General features: G+C 39.7%; 1 protein-coding gene across 2 annotated transcripts in view; it reads left to right on the top strand.

Annotated features, from left to right (window-relative positions):
* The window catches only part of banp (BTG3 associated nuclear protein), a 208,387-nt gene that overhangs the window by 124,078 nt on the left and 69,430 nt on the right, over window positions 1-14,879 (top strand). The window contains exon 16 of one of the 2 annotated variants that reach the window (XR_014875347.1): window positions 1,021-2,159. The exons of the other annotated variant lie outside the window; for it this stretch is intronic. The gene's annotated coding sequence lies outside the window, so the exon portion shown is untranslated. Of the gene's footprint in view, window positions 1-1,020; window positions 2,160-14,879 lie in introns of those variants that run through there. 2 annotated transcript variants of the gene reach the window in all.

Genomic DNA, 14,879 nt, shown 5'->3' with positions numbered 1-14,879 from the left:
GTAACACAGGCTGAGGGTAAGCAGACATTAACGACATGACACTGACACAGTCGCTGTGTCCCATTTCAGGGTCTGCACGCTTGAAGTACGCATTTTAAGTGCGGTTACGTCACCGCCACGCGTCGACGGCTGTCCCAATTCGAAGTGTACTTCAAATGCATACTCCAAATGCGCTGTCGATTTCCCCAAATATCAAGCGTGGTCCGGTGCACGCTTTGTGGTCCCATATATCCCACAATTCATAGCGCGGCGGTGGGTGTGGATAATTTTGCCGCAAAATACGGCAGAAGGGAGCGGCCGAAAAGTGAACTGTCAAAAATAAGTACTGAATATGACGTCACTTATTCATGTGCGAATGTTTAATAATGAAGAACATTAAAACATTGCTGTTGGCCACATGTCGGCAAAGTTATGTGAGACTAGTGATGTTTGTACTTTCAGCATTAACTTGGTTTTAAAGCCTCTACTTCTATATATACATATAGTCGACCTTAATCTTACAGAGAATCTGATGATTTTATGGATAATTAAAGTCAGTCATATATCCACAAACACAACAAGCTGAAAGTCAGTGATATATATATATATATATATATATATATATATATATCATAATAATCTGACAATACTATAATATTGGCCATATTATATTTACATTACCATAGAGAGATGACTTTAGTCTCATGAACAACATTAACTAATTATTATTTACTAGCTAATCTTAAATAACTGTTCAGTACAGAAATGAAGCCCAACAATCATGTTTTACAGTCCTGTGGTCTCAGCCTCAGATACTCAACTAATCAAAGTGATGTCATGACAAAAATGAATGACCAACAAAACAATTTTCTCCTTCATTTCTGTCAAACAAAGCTGTATGTAACGTGTCTCGCGGTTAGTATCATGGTTGCTAGGCAACCTGAACAGCGCAACGAAGCATATACCGTCCCATTTCACAAGCCTCTCACTTCCGCACTTCTCGTACGCAGTACGCGTCGTGCGCGTACTTCAAGCGTGCAGACCCTGACATGGGACACAGCCAAGGACACACTGGGCTTAAATACACTGAGGGAGTCATCAAGGAATGAGAAACAGGAGGGAGACACAGCTGAGAGGGTTTGGGCTAACGAGACACGGGGAGCAAAGCTAGACACACTGACATGAGGCACAACCTTTCACAATAAAACAGGAAACAAGAAACAGACACAGACTTGACACTGAAATGAACCTATACTAAACACGAGACACAACCCAGGAACTAACCCCTCACAAAGAACATAGAATAATACTAATAAACAAAGCAGAACAAAAGGATCAGAATACCAAACCATAATACAAAGGAATGTAAGAACTGAAAATGCTGGGACAAAATGACCCAGGACCGTAACACGCAGATTGAAGGCAAAAGGGCCAACAAGTGCTCAGCATATGTGGGAACCATTTCACTAACTCATGAAGCTCATTGAGAAAATACCAGGAGTGTGCAAATAATAATAATAATAATAATGGATTGGATTTATATAGCGCTTTTCAAGGCACCCAAAGCGCTTTACAATGCCACTATTCATTCACTCTCACGTTCACACACTGGTGGAGGCGAGCTACGGTTGTAGCCACAGCTGCCCTGGGGCAGACTGACAGAAGCGAGGCTGCCATATCGCGCCATCGGCCCCTCAAAGCAGTAATCAAAGCAAGGGGTGGCTGTTTTGAAGAATCTAAAATATAAAACATGTTTTGTGTGTTATTTCACACGTTTTTGTTTACTACACAATTCCATATGTGTTCATTTATAGTTTTGATCCCTTCCCTACAATGTAAGACAGTCATGAAGTGTGCGTGTGTGTGTGTGTGCATCAGCGCAGCGTAAATGTGTTGTTTAACTTTACTAGCATTGGCTTTCTTTATACAAAAAATGTAAGTAAATCCTCACATTTGGTAAACATGCTGCATTTCATTATTTTCCATTAAAATAACTACAACCCCAATTCCAAAAAATGTTGGGATGTGTATAAAATGTGGGTAAAAACAAAGTGCAATAATTTGCTCATAATCTCATAAGCCCTTATTTTATTCACAACAGAAAACATATCAAGTGCGTAAAATGAAATTTTGTGTATTTCATGAAAAATGCTAGCTCATTTTGAATTTGAGGAAAAATTTTTTAAAAAAAATGGAATGAGGCAACAAAAGCCTGGAAAAGTAAGTGGTATTAAAAAGAATTTTTTAAAAAAGTATTAAAATAATAGATACAGAGAAAACCCAACAATCATATGACCCCCTATGAGCAAGCACTTTGGCGACAGTGGGAAAGAAAAACTCCCTTTTAACAGGAAGAAACCTTCGGCAGCACCAGGCTCAGGGAGGGGCGGGGCCATCTGCTGCGACCGGTTGGGGTGAGAGAAGGAAAACAGGATAAAGACATGCTGTGGAAGAGAGACAGAGATTAATAACAGGTATGATTCAATACAGAGAGGTCTGTTAATACATAGTGAGTGAGAAAGATGACTGGAAAGGAAAAACTCAATGCATCATGGGAATCCCCGGCAGCCTACGTCTATTGCAGCATAACTAAGGGAGGATTCAGGGTCACCTGGTCCAGCCCTAACTATATGCTTTAGCAAAAAGGAAAGTTTTAAGCCTAATCTTAAAAGTAGAGATAGTGTCTGTCTCCTGAATCCAAACTAGAAGCTGGTTCCACAGAAGAGGGGCCTGAAAACTGAAGGCTCTCCCTCCCATTCTACTTTTAAATACTCTAGGAACAACGAGTAGTTCTGCAGATCGAAAGCAAAGTGCTCTAATAGGGTGATATGGCACTACAAGGTCATTAAGATAAGATGGGGCCTGATTATTTAAGACCTTGTATGTGAGGAGCAGGATTTTGAATTCAATTCTGGATTTAACAGGAAGCCACTGAAGGGAAACTAAAACAGGAGAAATATGCTCTCTCTTTCTAGTCCCTGTCAGGACTCTTGCTGCAGCATTTTGGATTAACTGAAGGCTTTTCAGGGAGTTTTTAGGACATCCTGATAATAATGAATTACAGTAGTCCAGCCTGGAAGTAATAAATGCATGACCTAGTTTTTCAGCGTCATTCTGAGACAGGATATTTCTAATTTTAGAGATGTTGCGCAAATGGAAGAAAGCAGTCTTACATATTTGTTTAATATGTGCATTGAAGAAACAACCGGAGGAACATTTAGCAGCTAATTAGATTACATGATTTGGCACAGTTTATGGTGTTTTGAAAAACATGGACATTGGATCCCCCACTCTGAAGAGGAGCGGGAACCTTTGGCTTGCTATCAGCTCTTTGTTCAGAAGCCTGAATCTCTGATGGTATGGGGTAAGTGCCTATGGAATTAGCAGCATGGACATCTGTCCAATTGTTTCTGTTATCGAGACTCGATGGATAGGGCTTGCTCTGGGGCATCCTGTGGATAAATGGTAAATGGCCTGCGCTTTACTTAGTCCCTAAGGACCCCAAAGCGCTTTACACTTAGTCATTCACACACACATTCACACACTGGTGATGGCAAGCTACATTGTAGCCGCAGCTGCCCTGGGGCGTGCTGACAGAGGCGAGGCTGCCGGACACTGGCACCACCGGGCCCTCTGACCACCACCAGTAGGCAAACATGGGGTTAGTATCTTGCCCAGGGATATTTGGCATGCAGCCAGGAGGCAGCCTGGGATCGGACTGCTCTGCCACTTGAGCTACAGCCCCCCCAATGGAGCAGATTTGGATTTGGGAAGCTTAGATGACTTTGTGCCTTATTTATTATGTTTACTGAGTCATTTCTGAGCATGAGCTGTAGTGTGCCAATGTGCATTGCTTGTTCGAGGCCATAGGCAAGTACTTGGTCTACAGCATTGTTTAGGCAGGTGGTAAATGTTAAAGTAACAGCCTCACATCAGTAAGGTTTCTCTACAGAACAGTGCACTCCAGTAAAATGGTCAGTGTTATTTACTCTTAATGATTTTAATGTTGTGACCAAATTACGTAAGCCAAATATTGTTTCTTTTGATTTTAGTAATAGCATCTGTATCGAGCACTGATATTTTTAACTTAGTTTGAAAACCCTGCAAAGCTATAACAGAGACATGTGTTTCTCAGTGTTTCTTGGAGAGAAACACAAGGGCACACTGCTGTGTTGTTATTCTATCAGCTTGTTGGTTCTAGTCATTGTCAGTACTGCCACGTGTAAATTAAATCCTTATTTGTTATACGTCAGGATAGGAGCTGGCATAGTATGTCCTGAGGACAACCTGGAAACCAGACCTTCACTGGTCAGTAACCTCCAGTATTTCTCTGCTCTAACTTTTTCTTGCATATAATTAATCAGCCAATCATGTGCTACCTTTTAGCTTTTTATCTAATACAATTCTTTCCAGCATTTTTTCTACCATTCACATGTATAAACTTTGTTCTCTCATGGCAACTAACACTTTCCCATCCGTTTTTTCTCATGTAAAAAAGGTTAATAATAACCTGTTTGTCTCCTTTTATCTTGTAATTTTATGTGATGGAAACAATTATTATCACACGTTAACAGAACCTTTTTAATCTTCAGATGTTGGTTACCAGCTGTTAAACACTATATTTCATAAATTGTGTTTACAGTGAGGTTTTAATTGTGTGCATTCATAAAATGTTAGCATGCTCTCTCAGGTGTCTTAATATGTGGTAATGCTTTGTTCACCTACAGTGGATTTTTTTTGATTTTTTCACTTGATTTTTTTTCACTTAATACAAGATATTTTTGCTTGAAATAAGAGGAAAAATCTTCCAATGGAACGAGTGAAATTTTTCTTGTTTCAAGATCCACGGTCTAAAAACAAGTTAATATGTTTATATGTTTCTTTAGTTCATTTTGTCTTTTTTTAAGTGTGATAAGATTATTTTGACTAGAAACAAGACAAATATACTTGCTAGGATTCTGAGTTTTTGCAGTGTATCAGGATAAGAGTAAAAAAAAGCCAGTCAGGTGTGAATAACATCACCCTCCCACCTGCTCTAAACCTGTTGGGACATGGGCTGGTGGAACGCACAGGAAGCCAGGTGAACCCCAGGGGTCTTCATTGCATATTTAGATCTTCCTGAATGCTCAGGTGAGCACAGCGCTCTGTTTGATCACTGTTGGCCTCATCTCAAATGGTTTCAGTTACTGAGCTCTTGGATTAGCACGATGTTGTATTTGCATTTTTGGGCAAGTCAGGGTACTTAATCAAATGCTAATGCTGGAAGAGTGAAGAAAAGGAAGCTTAATATTCTTAGACGGAGTCCAAGAAAAAAAGAAATTGGCAGGTAGCAGCTTCTCGCTTCACTGCTAATTGTACATAGTGGTATTGTGAAACTGTGGTTTTGAACGGTGTCTGTGTATTACACAGCATACATCTGTGTATTTGTGATACTAGAGCCTGGGCTTGACAGGGGATGTAGACGGAGGCTGGTCTGTGTTATTTCAAGAATTATCAATGGCTGCCGCTGTGCCAGCCTGTGCTATTCATCACAGCTGTGAGAAACATACAGCCTCAAAATGTTTGAGATGGATGTAGCCACCGCAGTGTCACTCATTGCTTTGTGGACTATGTGTTAAAACCTTCAGCGGTGCATTGCGGCCATTGCCAGTTTGTGTGGATTTTTTTTAAAGGTGCATGCTTGTTATTTATTGAAATGAATTGGTTTCTGGTCAGCAGTGCCCTAAAGCAGCGGTCCCCAACCCCCGGGCCTCGGACCGGTACCGGTCCGTGAGTCGTTTGGTACCGGGCCGCGAGAGTTGAGGCTCAGGTGTGAAATGTACAGTTTTCAGGGTTTTTATCGGTTTTCAGCGTTATTTTGTTTTTGTTTTTATTGTTAACTCGGTTTTCCTGGGTCTTTTCACGTGTGTTATGAATAGATCTCGGGGGTTTTTCGGTACCGGTACTAGTTTTATTTTGTTGTATTTATCCGCGACACCTTAAAGGCCGGTCCGTGAAAATATTGTCGGGCATAAACCGGTCCGTGGCGCAAAAAAGGTTGGGGACCGCTGCCCTAAAGCACCACACAGTATAGCCAAGAAGATACTGAACATATTTAGATGTGAGAGTAAAGCTTGGAAGTTATCAGCTAACACCAGAGATGGGCAGATAAGTTTGTTACCAAGGTGCACCTGCAGTTCACTGTGATATTAAGTCTGATGTTATTTTTGGCTACAACAGCTAAAACAGGCTTAGTGGACAAACATTTGACTCTTGTATGAACATTGACAAAAGAGGTGCAGTTGCTTTAAAGGGGGGAAATTAGCCGTAGAGACCAAAACAGTTTTTTGAACACATGTTTATGTCTGCTGTAAACTTGGACAGTTTAACAAGGGAGTCTGTGGAGTCACTCCATTCAGGGAACTGTAGTTTCTGGCACTTTGCTCTAAAACAGTACATCACCATATTTCATATGCTGTTTCATATGTGTTGCAGTATGTGAGTGTTTGCATTTGCCCAAAGATCTTTTAGGCTCACAAGGAGAAATAAAAAGTCAGGAATGACTCCAGTGATGGAGAAGAGGGATTACAAGCTGATCTAAAACAGAGCAAAGAAGAATTCAAGATAAGTCCCTCCAGGAGACTGAGAGAAAATCACAGCCAGGCCAGCAGGCGTATCCTCTGTCACTGTCTGCAGTGGGTGACCGTGCTTCATTTACGTTTAACTGTATGTGCGTTGGCCCCAAAATAGGTTCTCTGTTTGAGATTGACCACAATGAGGAAGACTGTATGTGTCTAAAGGGTGTGAAAACATTCCTGTTATCACTATGGAAAACTCTCCCTGCTGTCATCAGATGGGGGAAATATTATGAGTCTGTCTGCTGGCGAGCGTGTGTTACTCTGGGACAATCCTGTAATGTTTATTTTCTGAAACGGTAGACGTTTAGCTTCCACATCGCACAGCCCCAGGATCCCTTAGCCATAGCATCGGCCTCACTACTGTTTCCGCGTGTGGATTATTTTGGGGAAGGTGAAGGGCGTGTGTGTGTGTTTTTTAAGGGTGTGTATGACACGCAGGAGAAGGACTTTCAAGATCAAGTGACGATCAGAAAATTATGAATATATTTAAAATAACATGGAAGTTATTTGACAAGTTTGACGCTATTTGTTTAGTCTTAACCAAGCGACGAATCTATCACTATAAAGACTTTATACTCTTTTCTTTGCAGGAGCCACATTCATTTTATAAAGAAGTCATTAGTAAGTCAGCTGTGTTTATCTTTTACGGCTTATAATAGACAGACAACTTTTTATTTTCCATTATGTACCTCTAGACTTTTAGCCAAAATTTCCTTTTCAGAAAGCTAGGTTTTAAACTAAGCAATCAACAAGCAATTCCATAGCATACATATGGGGGATCTTTACATATGATGTTGTAATACTGATCTGGAAACATAGTGTACTGATTTTAAAGATTAGGTCTTTGATTTTAAGTAATTTATTTGCTTATCTACTGCCTCAAAATTTTCCTTCCTTTAGGTTAGGCTCAATTTGCAAGATCAAAGCGACAGTTTTTGGAGTTTGTCCAGCCTCCAGTATTTAGAAGATTAATCGTAGACAGAAGGGGAATATACTATGCAAGCATTTTCCTGAAAAAAAGGAAAGATAGTGGAAAATCAAATGTCAAAAACACAACTTCTTTTGGTTACCGTCCCTGCTTTGTTGATGTTGGGCTTTGTGGGAAGGGATGGCGTCATCACCAGGCAGTGGTGCTGCTCTCTGGTCCTAACATATGGGTGATCTATCTGGTCCCATCAAAACAAAATGACAGTTGCCTTTCCTGTGCACACATGGAAAGCATTGGGTCACACTCAAAGGCAACATGCACACACTTGCAGGAACGTGCACGTAAAACAGAGAGAAAAAGGTAAACGGAGCTTCCAGATGACTATCCACCTCGGCCTCTCGGGTTACAGCACAGGAACAAATTTTCCAAAGCAGTATTTTCATCTTAGTTTTTCCTCTTTATGACTTCTTTGCTATTTGGCGAAATATCACGTGTTTCCATTAGGCTACAGAGTTACTATAGGTCAGTTTTCTTTTCTAAGAAGAGAGGCTTTCAAACTTTGAGTGGAGCTTTTGCGCCTCGGATATTACTGAGACCTTTAAAAGGCCCTAAGCACATATATGTGCTTAAGGCCTTTTGTACCAAACCCCTTTAGACTCTAGGTTCACCATAGTGTACAACACACATTTTATAAGCATGCATCACAGTTCATATATGGAAATTAAAATAGTTTCACACTTGATACTTTTCTGTACTTTGAGAAAAATGCAGATGGATATGAAAGTCCAATGTCGTACCTCACAAGATTCTTAGGAGACATGAGCTTTATTAAACAGTCACATTTACCCTAAAAGTACTTTCTATTTCTCTCTCTGTCACGTGGGCTCTGATGCAGACTTTGCAGTGTGCACAGCTATTGTAAGCAAAGTCAATTTATCAACATGTTTCTGAATATTTAGTTAAATTTAAGAAAAAAAAACAGGTCAGAGAGGGTTACGTTTGATTGGATGTGGAGACCTTTGTCTTTCGTGGTGTTGGTGCTGTAGATCCTGAACCTTTATGACTGTGCTGAAAGGTCTGCTGGTGAGAGGGTGTGCAGATGGATGGTGGTCAACAGAGGCTACTGGGCAGATGACAGCAGGCCCTCCTGTGGGAAGCAAAGACTAATAATAAGCGCTACAGATCAGAAGGCCTTTGAAGAGATGGGGCATGACCCAGCTATGTAAGCTGTTGGCAGTGGGTGACAAATCCCACGAGAAGCACTATATGCAGTGGTGGTAATGGAGAACAGTATATATGCTCATATTTAATTTAAATTCCATTTTCCTTCTATTATACAGCATATTTAAGGGATTGTTTTTTTGTCTTGGTATGTTCGAACTTTGCTTCCACTTGCAGACATTCTGTTCATCTGAGCTTTTCTTTCCTGCTATGACTTGCTGTATGAAGCTATGTGTGTAGCACTCATAATTTCTCAAGCATGCACTCACCATAACCCCGACAAATAAACACACATATCATCCCTGTTACCTCAAGCCTCAAGCTATGGTTTCATCACACTCAAATTCACCGGGACTGTCCTTTGAAGCAGAAGAAAAACGTTTGCTTTTTCTGCTCTTAATGTGACACCCCGGGGACAAAGAATTGAATCACTGTCTTGATAAATTTCTTGAAGGTGCAGGTAGCGAAAGAGTGGGTGTGGTATGTTATTATTTCAGTCCAAACTCCAGTTGTCATTTCTCTTCACCCTTTGTTAAGCTTCTTGTTCTTTATTTTCTTTGAATACAAGTCCTGCTAAACACCTGATTGCAAAGAAATTCAGAATTTTAGTAGCCAGGAGTCTGGCAATGCATCCAACCCCATCTGCATGTAATTGTTCCACTATCCAGAGTTGGTTCAGTTGCCTGTCTCCAAACCTCCAAGCACCCATCCATGCGATCACAGCCAGCGTCTTAACAGTAGCCATGTGTCCTTAAGTGCACTCTGTGGTTGTCCAATTGCACTCAAACTGTATATGCACACTCTGTGAAAGCCTTGAGTCATTCTAGATTCATCAGAAGTCGTTAACAAGCTGGCTATTGGCCATTGGCCATAAAAATGTTAAGGGTGCTCAAGAGGACCACTTGTATTAAAATACATTTGCAGTGCAATCATTTTGCCTTGTTTACACTGGTGCAACAAATCCATAATGGATTTATATCAACGTTTAATATTTCTCTTTTATTATCAGGGAGGTTTTACTCCTAAGATGATCTTTTTGTTATTTTGCTTATTATTGTGTAGTTGCCTTACAGCAGTAGTAGGACATAAAGAATGTTATCTTTGTGAAAATGTTTCAGTCTTACAATCTAGTTGATGCACGGATCTCTCAATTCAAGGTTTTTTTGATACTGGGGTCCACAAAAAAGGAAGACTTTAGTTCTAATTGTCTCTGGCAGTCGTTATGTACAGATGTAACAGATTAGAAGGTTGACACCAGATGATCATTTCCCTGACTCTTAACAGCCTCCTTTACATGCCTGCCTTAAGAAATTGTTTGTTTATCTATTGTAATTGGCTTTAACTTTTGCTGCCAAGCGTGAGAAAAGACTCTGTAAGTTGGAAACTTATAGCTTCGTCTGTCAAACTGCGACTCGGTTGTTTTGCCTGTGGCTGAACTATTTAAAAGGTCCAGTTCCTTTTAGAGGGGAAACAATGAAGCTATTAAATTCTGCAAATGCAAAGTACTGAAAAAAAAACAAAACCTTGAGGTGGAATGAATATTAAAACAAATATGCTTTTCACCAAATGCTTTTGCTTTACTTTTTTCAGAATCATTGTAATCATTTGAAGCGATTTCCATATCTAATTTGTGTTTGAAAACAAAATTCCAAGTGTTCCTGAAACGAGAGGTAAGAAATTTTAAATAAAAGTGTAAATAGGCTGGAAAAATGATAATAATAAGAAGAAGATTAAAGGTACCAGAATCTGAAAGCCATCTTTCTCTAAGATGGGAAAACTGCCCATGCCACCAGCTCACAAAGCGTGCTTCATTTCTGCTAAATGGTTCCTGACTTTTTGCCTTGCACTCCGAGGTAAACGTCCTCTCTTTAACACCAAACAACCTACTGAGTTCCCAAGCCTTTTCTCTGTTTAAAAATGCTCTATGAATCTGACCTGTGATTGGCCAAAGCCTCTCGTCACAGGGCCCAGATAAGGTGTAGGAGCCTCGTTTCTTCCCACACAAAAAAGCAGATTTGCACAAAGCAACCTTTAGATATGTAAGATATATTTATTTTTCCAACTGATCCCTGTTCAAGAACCTTCACATTCTTCTTTTTGATACTGTGCGTGTACTATGTAGTGTGCTATACTCTCTCTGTACATGCACGCACGCACACACACTTTCTGCTGTGTAAATATTCATGTTCATTCCCGTAAATTCACATGTTATTTATGCTTTCTCTTCCCATTAATTTCACTTCAACTTCTGGCAATTAGCACCTTATAATGTCAATGTGATTTTATCACCTAGTAGAAAATATCCAGGGCTCAGAATTCAGAACCATATAGGAGCCTAACCAATTGGAAAATAACTGTGCCAAAAAAGAAAAGAAAAGAAAGAAAGCACTGGATATCAAATGGAAATACAGACCGTCTTGTTTTCCCTTTTCGTGGCTCTCTTTTCTTGTATTTCTCTTTTACTCCATTGGTTTTAAGCTATTTCATTTTTGAACATGCTTCTGGCAGTGGCTTGCTTTCTGTCGGGAACAGATGTTGGGCTTGGATTGAAGAGACATTGCGGCAGTATGAATATTTTCACTGGTCGTACCTCAGCTGACTCTTCATCCAGTGGTTTCCCATTATGAGATATGGGCTAAAAGGACAAAGGTGTTTTTAAGCCCATCTTGTGCGGAATTGCAGATAAGGCAATGTCTGGATAGAACTGTGTGTAAATCCGGTCTAAATCACAGTGCATAGTATGGTCAGAAGGCAATGGTCAGTTGATTCCAGATAATCATTGCATTATTTGGAGAGCAGATGTTCCTCATCTGTTCCCTTAAAACAACACATGTGCAAAATATAAAAAACTCTTAAACTAGCAATTACATGAATTTGTTCAAAATCACTGCGCAATTAAGAAATGACTATTTGAACTCTTCCTTAACTGGTAAGAGTTTGAGTTTTTGCACACAGCCAAAAATTAGTCTAGGGAGGTTTCGTACATGTTATAACTTAACAAGTCCTTTAAATATGTTTGTTTATGTGTGGATTGTGGAATGAACACATCTATAAGCTGCACATGGGCACAGTTTTATGCCAGTTTATCTCTGCAGCACTAATTTTTGAAAATCCATTTAACTCTACACTGGCAACAGTTAAATCAGTCAGACAACTTGCATGAAACACACGACATGGAAGCTCCTTCGCATTATGCCCTAATGAGACTGTTACCAATAACGCCCATCTCTGAAAATGTCTGTGAAGGCATCTCCACGTTTTCAGACAATAAACATGTGAATTTACTTGAAGAGCAACATTGTTTCCTTATAATAAAACAGGCTAATGAATATACATAACATATATCATATAGTTAAAACTTGTGGATGCTGACATGTGATTTCTGAGCTCCATCAATCTTCTGAACTGATGCCAAGCGTATTAAACGCTCTCTGAAACTATAACAGTAAAATGACTGTAGACTATATGATCGACCGTTCTCTATTTTTGTCTTTGTAATTTTTCTATACACACTATACCGTTTTGTATAAGTTATCAAGCCGCATCCACCACATTTTGACTGCACTCAGAAAGACCACAGACTATACAGTGTACTATATGTGGTTTACAGAGTTTTGATTGTTGCCTTTTTACTGTAAACTGCAGACTGAAAATCAAAACTTCTGAGGCCCCTCTTGACAAGATGAGCATTAGAGAGCGCGCTAATCAGCTTTGATCTTAATGAGAAATACCAGTCTTCGTAAGAGAAAACTGAGTAGTCTGGGTTGCTGGGGGAGTGGTTAATGTGCTGAGTGATGGATAGATGGTTAGGCACTGAGTTTAGTCTAGCTATACGAACCTTGAACTTCCTTTTGGAGATTAATAAGCACCAGATAAGGCTGATAGTCATCTGCAGCCACGCTCACGTCACTTAGCCAGGCAGGCCTGATCAGCTGCCAAAGCATACAGAGTGATACATTTCTTAATCTGAATGCAGATTAAGGAAAGAATGAGAGCAAGAGAGAGAAAGAGACACATTTGCAGGGGACATATTATTGATTTTTTTCGTTTTTTTTGAACAACAACTCTTTTCTTCCTCCTCCACATCCCTTTTTTTACACTAAAAGGTTTAAAAGTAGAGACATATACTGTTAAATATCGACTGTGTGTTTGTTTTTTTTCCACATACAGATAAATAAACCAAATAATTATCCCAGAAACCTGAAATGTGTGTGGGAGGAAAGATTGGATTTTAATCACAGGTATTAGTGAGCTATTAATGAAACTGAGTCGATCAAAGTTACAAGCATGCCGTACATTCTGCACTAATCAATAATCCAATTATGTGACAAGTAAACACCTGTCAGTATGTGTACACACTCTGAACAACTTACATTCATTTTATTGCTCCAAGCCTCCACAGCCTTGACCTGTACTATTTAAACTAAACCAGACCTTACCTCACCCTCATCAAACAAAAATTCGTCACCGCATCACCGTGAAGAGATTTAGGTCCCCACAACATGAGAAATGCTTGTACCTCACACACAGACACACAATGCTGAAATAGTTAGGGATGGTCTGTGGTGCTGCCCGTGATGTGGCTCGCAGTGAGTCTGCTCTCTGCTGGACAGATCTGCTATGAAGTGTAGTGCATGGAGCAGGTAGTGGCTCTCTCTGCTGTCTCCCTCTTTTTTTTTCCCTCTCTAAGAGACTGGAAAAAGTCAAATAAAGAAACAGTCGAGGCTTTTCCTTCCAAGTTTCACTGGGGATCTCTGAGTCCAAAGCACTTTTTGTTCATGGAGAACATGTGATGTGGGGTCCTGTTGATATCAAAGAGCAGAATGAACTTTTTGCCTCATTTTATTCTGAACACAGAGTATATTTACATTTTTTCCAACATCTGTGTTGCATGTTGTCTTTTCAGTTCTAAAAATTACATTTCAGTTAATTTCATGTGATATTAAGTCGTACAGCAGCTACAAGAACTCATTGTTTACTTAATCCCCTCTATCTTGGATGTCTTTTTTTGCAGACAGTTGAAGCAGTATATGTAACTTAATACTGGAATAGGTCACTATAGATGCCTTGGACTATTTTTTATGCCGAACTGATCTTCCTTGTTTTGATGCATGCTCAATCATCCAGGTAAATAAATCCGAAAAGGTTGATCCTGTTCATCTGAACGTAGCGTTTTCAGCGGGAAAATGTTTCGTCACTCATCCAAGTGACTTCTTCAGTCTCCAATCTAAATGATCTTCCTTGTTCCAGCTTTGGATTAAGTACTTTAAAAGTGCTCACCTAAGCAGTATTTTTAGGGCAGCCAAGCACACATGGTAATGAGAATATTGCACTTTACGTAGCTTGCTTTTGCAAACCTACAAATAAAGTATAAATAAGAAGTTGGTTTATAAACTGTGTTTCAATTTTATTGCTTTTGAACTACATCTGCTAACTCTGTCTTCAACTTTACCTCCTCACAGGGCCATGACCACACAAAGTGTCTGTCTGTCTAAAGTGTGTCTCAAAGACTTAAACAACAAGGAGAATGGTGGGAAAGTGGATTATCACTGATTGGAATAAACCGCCACTTTCATCTGTCGTTCTTTTAGTCTGGGCCATAATAAAGTTTCCAACCACACAAGGTTTTGATGCTTTGTTCACGGTGAACTTGGAAGCTGGGGACCATATAAGCTTAACATTGGGTATTAGATTCACATAAAACAATACAAGTTGGAACCCTAGAAGCTTTTTTTTTTCTCTAGTGGATACGGTTGGCAGGGGGACAGTACACAGCCAGGAGGGCTTTAAAAGCGTGCGTTTAACAATACAGCCTTAGACACTCTCCAGAAAGGTTTTCATTAGTCTGCTTTGGAAAAATGTGGCAAATTGTTTTCAGCAAATTTGCTGGGGAAGAATGTCAGCGATTATGTTAAGTGCATTGGAAACTATCACATTATTACAGTCATAGATGGGCTACTATCTGTTTTTCTTTAAAATATATTTCATGGTTTTGGAAACTGGAAAGGGAAAATCGAGGAACATTGCAGGTCTTTGTTACTATACCACTGTTGCTTTTCTTTGTGTTGCTAAATTTAGCAAAAATTACCAGTGTCATCTTAGAGATTTAAATCCTGCATCTGCAAGTAGTTTAA

The sequence above is a fragment of the Neolamprologus multifasciatus genome, chromosome 7 (assembly GCF_963576455.1).
Source record: "Neolamprologus multifasciatus chromosome 7, fNeoMul1.2, whole genome shotgun sequence".
NCBI lineage: Eukaryota > Metazoa > Chordata > Actinopteri > Cichliformes > Cichlidae > Neolamprologus > Neolamprologus multifasciatus.
This window is presented reverse-complemented; position numbering and strand designations above follow the sequence as displayed.